The 5,341-nt window shown below is 35.8% G+C and overlaps 1 long non-coding RNA gene across 3 annotated transcripts; it reads right to left on the reverse strand.

Moving 5' to 3' along the window:
• On the reverse strand, positions 593-3,931 carry LOC109226359. Of its 3 annotated transcripts, none has more exons than XR_002068042.1 (3): positions 3,835-3,931; positions 3,493-3,599; positions 593-779 (listed from the first exon to the last, which is right to left on the reverse strand). It is a non-coding gene; the product is annotated as an uncharacterized LOC109226359 (long non-coding RNA). The 3 variants fall into 3 exon arrangements; XR_002068041.1 differs by having other exon boundaries at positions 3,793-3,931; XR_002068040.1 differs by having other exon boundaries at positions 3,493-3,931.

Here is a 5,341-nt window from a genome sequence, read left to right on the forward strand (position 1 = left end):
TTACAAGCAACAGAAAATTTAGAAGTGAAAAGTATAAGTTAAAAATGAAGAAGATTCCTATTTGATATTGTTTGAATCTGTTAATTATGTGGTATACCCTTTTATGTAGAATCAACATTAAATGATTTAGAAGCGTGATAAAAATTCGAAAAAACATAAGCAAACTTTTTAATAGCAAATATCATGCAATAAACATATGTCTCACATAGTCAAAACAACTGAATAAAGTAATACTCTTTCTCCAACAAAAACGAACTAAAAAAATAAATTCTTATGCAAACTATGGTTAAACTATGGCATCTACAGAATTATTAAAAAATACCTTGTTGCAGATCATATAAGAAAAACACAGGCACATCTTCTGTCACGACCCAAAATCCACTAAGGGTCGTGGTGGCACCGGACACCATTGTCAGGCAAGCCCACACCAATTAATTAGCAGCTTTTTATTTTAGATAATTCTGAATTTACTTCTTTTTTGTATTTAGACAATAAAGAATAAGTTCCACTAAAATAAATAAAAATATCTTTAACAATTTCAAATATTGGATACTCCCATAGACATCCCAGAACTCGGTGTCACAAGTGCATGAGCAGTTACCAAAGAATAAAATAAAATACAGTAACTGTTCGGAATACAAGGTGGACAGAAATAAAAATACAGCACAACACTCTAAAGGAGACTCTACGGGCTGCGGGTCGTCTCGATAAATGCAGCTCACCTAGGTCTCCGTACCAACCATGCCGCTATGCCACTAAGCCGCTAGCCACGCCTGGACCTGTGCAACAAAAAAGCACAGCAAGTATAGTATGAGTATGAAAACAACGTGTACTCAGTAAGTATCTCGCCTAATCTCGAAGAAGTAGAGACGAGATGGCGACTTCGACACTTACTAATGGTCCAATAAAGGTAAATGAATAACACAACAAATTAAGGATTTATATAGGCATGATTGTAATTCAATAAAGTGGAGCAAGTAAACAATTCTTTCTTTCGTAGGACATTCCCAAATCCTTCTCCTTATTTATTATTTATACATTTATTCTCAATCCGTGAAGAACGATATCACTTCAACAAATTCCAAGACAAGCAACAAGTATGCGTAAATCATGCCGCGGTCGTACGGCCCGATCCAACAAATATTTAAATTGTGCACTGCCAGAGGGTCGAATGACGTGAACCATAGATGCATCTATTACCCCGCTCGCGAATCATACATGAGACGCGTCAAATATAAATAAACAATCACCCTGCTCGCGAATCATACATGCGACGCAGGTACACATAGACACATATTCAAACAGTTAATCAAGACCTCATCAGGGAACAACTATCCAAGGAAAAGCCAATTCTCTTTTAACAATTCAAGAAAATGAAGTTCAATCTTTTAGAAAATTCACTTACTAATCCGATGTGATTTAAGAAATTTAAGCCGTCAATAAGATTCCAAATATTTTCAAGTACAACATGCTTTTGGGTCCTAGACTACCCGGACATAAACATAATAGCAGCTACGCACGGACTCTCGTCACCTCATCCGTACGTAGCCCCTCACAAATAGGAGCACATAACCAATTAACTCACCTATGGGGAAAATTCCCTCTTACAAGGTTAGAAAGGAAACTCACCTCGCTCCGAAGTTCCATAACCGGCATTCCACACCCTTCCGAAGACTCAAATTGATGCACAACGCTCCAAAACTGGCCAATAATTATGTAAATCCATTAATATATGATCAATTACTCATAATGATCCAATTTATAACAATTCCTAACCTCGATCGAAAAGTTGAAAAAATTGCCCTCGGGCCCACGTGCCCGGATTTCGAAGTTTTTCGAAGATAAGCTTACCCATGAACTCACGAACTCAAATATATGATTTTCTCTTAATTCCATGCCCAAAATCGTGGTAATAATCCAAAATATAAATTTCTAGGTCTCCTACAAAAAACGACAATTTCTACCAAATTTTCATGCTCAAATCCGTATATAATCCAAGTATTAACTCAAAACTAGTAGAATCCACTTACCTCATGCCTGGTGGTGAAAATGGCACCTCAAAGTTGCTCCAAAAATCGGCTCCATTGGTAGAAATGGGATTGAAATGAACCCAACCCTCGATTTAAAAGAACTCACTGTCTCCAGCATTTCCGCACCTGCGGTCACTTGACCGCTTTTGCGGTTCCGCAGGTGCGACCCACTACCCGCTTCTGCGGTTTCTCACCAGGCTGCCCTTTCCGCTTCTGCGCCTCAACCACCGCAGGTGCGGTCCCGCTTCTGCGGCTACATGACCGCATCCGCGTCTTTTCACTTTCGGCCCAGCACCGCTTCTGCGGTTCCCTTCCTCGCTTCTGCGGGGCCACTTCTGCGGTGAACCCTCCGCCAAAGCGGTTACACCAGCAACCAAACCCCCTTCAGCTCATCTTTCAAGTCCTAATCGATCCGTTAACCATCCGGAATCCACCTGAGACCCCCGGGACCCCAACCAATCATACCAACCAGTCCTAAAATACCTTACTAACTTGCTCGAGGCCTCAAATCATATCAAACAACGTCAAAATCATGAATCACACCCCAATTCAAGCTTTATGAACTTTAAAATTTTAATTTTCTACTTTTGATGTTTAAATCTATCAAATCACGTCCGATTGACCTCAAATTTTGCACACAAGTCGTATTCGATATTACGAACCTACTCCAACTTTCGGAATCGGAATCCGACCCCGATATCAAAAAAGTCCACTTCCAGTCAAACTTTTCAAAAACCTTCAAACTTCTATCTTTGGCCAAATGACTCCAAAATGACCCACGGACCTCCGAATTCACTTCCGATCACGCTCCCAACATCAGAATCACTATACGGAGCTATTTCCAAACTCGAAATCCCAAACGGACATTGATAACACTTAAATGCACCTTCACCCAAACTTATGCAATTCTTCCAAAAGTGCTAACTTCCACAATAGGTGCCAAAACATTTTCGGGTCTTCCAAAACTTGATCCGGACATACGCCCAAATCCGAAATCATCATACGAACCTGCTGGAACCTTCGAATTCCGATTCCGAGGTCGTTTACTCAAAAATCCAATCTTAATCGATTCTTTCAACTTAAAGCTTCCGAAATGAGAATTCTCTCTCCAAATCAACTCCGAACTTCCCGGTTTCAATTCCGACCATGCGTACAAGTCATAACACCTGAAATGAAGCTGCTCATGGCCTCAAACTGCTAAACGGCGCGGTAGAGCTCAAAACGACCGGTCGGGTCGTTACATCTTCAACACACAACTTTGTTCAACAGTAGTTATGCACATAACATCTTTCTAAAGAGAGCTTTAGGTGTAAAGTAAAATAAAAACTTATGAAATTTATAAATGATCTTGCTAAACATTGGAGAGTGTAGAATTATAAGAATACGCATAAAATAGAGTATTCAATTTCAAGAATCGAGATCAAGAATACTCATATGAAGTAACAAAAGGAAAGAAATTTACCAACTGAAACTGCAACTTTCCTCTACTATTTGTGCTAATGGTGATGGTTATGCATATTACTGGTTTAGAATCCATTTATATAAGCTCCTCAGTGGTCTAATGATATTCTGCAACAGATAAAATAATTAATTAGCAATTAAATCAGGTAACAACTATCACACGTTCTCTAGCCATGATCTAAATTAAATTACATAACAGTTATCACACGTTCTGTAGCCATAATATCCAAATTAAATAGCTAAATTCATAGTGCATTTATGAAATCCCATAATGATTGACCCATTTCAGTATTAATCATACTATATGAGAATTAAAACCCAATGGCCAAGATGGCTTCTATACTCAGATGAATAAAACCCTTCAGATTCCTTCAGTGGCGTTGCTGTGACCTAGTGGCGTTGTTGTGATTAGCCTCCAGATGGATAAGAAGTACTTTGAACAACTCACCTTTAATTTTGGGTGGAGAGATGATGTGACTGCCCTAGTTAAAAGAATGACCGAAAAATATACTTTGACCCCCAAAATTTTAAAGTTGATACTTTAGACCAAAGAACTAAACATAGACTCAAATAACGTAAAGGGCATCTATTATTAATATTCTTTTGTGAATAATTAAGTTGTAATTAGCTGGAATAAATCACATAAAGAGACATCAATTAATGTACAAAATATCATTTAATGGGAGATAATTTTAATATTAGTTAGGGCATTTTAGTAAAACTAACAACACCTAAAAGTGTTCATATAGTATATCATATCATATAGTATGATATGATATGATTAATATTACTATAGATAATCTAGGGAGGGGAGCGTAGGTTCATGGCCCCGTGGAACTCCCTAGATACGCCCCACGTAAGTACTCTCTCTGATTTATAATTAGATAAATACTTATTTGTACTCAATGTTCACACTAAATCAAGCGGTTTGACCATAATAAGCGATAAATAACTTAAACATAGGACAAATGGCATGCGTTCTTTTTTACCTTGTAATTATCTCTTCGTTCTATTTATTTCGTTTTTTAAAATTTTTATACGACTGATAGAAAGCAATATTTACTATCAGCAATAATAATTATCTAAAATTTGGCTTTTAATATTTTATACCTCAGCATTTTTAATGTGTGGACACAGCCATAGTAATTGATTAATAATAACATGTACTCGTATATAGAGATTCTAAAATATTCCCAATAAATTGAGAAAAATGTACTCATATTATATGATGGTTATTCCTATTATTGTGTTCAATTTTGCACTTGAAGAAAACCATTTATAGCGGAGTCCATTACTCATATGATCATTCAACTATCCCAAATTATCTCCTAAAGTTAATTTTTTTTCGTTTGTAACAATGAAGTCACTGAACTATGCCTATTGCACGCAGAAGGTCACTCAAATAGATTTTTCAAATTTTGTATTGCCAAATACCTATTTTACTCTCTAAATTATAAATATTTATCTTCTTTTTTATTTTTTTAAAACTTTTTAGTATTAACAAAAAAAATTCAAAAATTTATTTACACAATTCAGAATGAAAGAAAATAAAGGTTGTAAAATATATATCTCATGCACGTAATATAAAAATAATTATTTAAATAAAGGTATTTTTATAATATACATTATATATTCTTGAAAATTATGCTCAATTATATTATTATGTTTCTACCAACTTTCCAACGACACAAAGTTATGTCACCGGGAAACAGAGGGACTATCTGTATAGGGTAAAATATGCTATGTTAAGTCGTGCATGGAATATATATATAATATAATTGAGCATAATTTTCAAGAATATATATACAAAAATACATTTATTCTTATTTTTATATTACGTGCATGGAATA

This window comes from Nicotiana attenuata, chromosome 5 (assembly GCF_001879085.1).
Source record: "Nicotiana attenuata strain UT chromosome 5, NIATTr2, whole genome shotgun sequence".
Classification (NCBI taxonomy): domain Eukaryota; kingdom Viridiplantae; phylum Streptophyta; class Magnoliopsida; order Solanales; family Solanaceae; genus Nicotiana; species Nicotiana attenuata.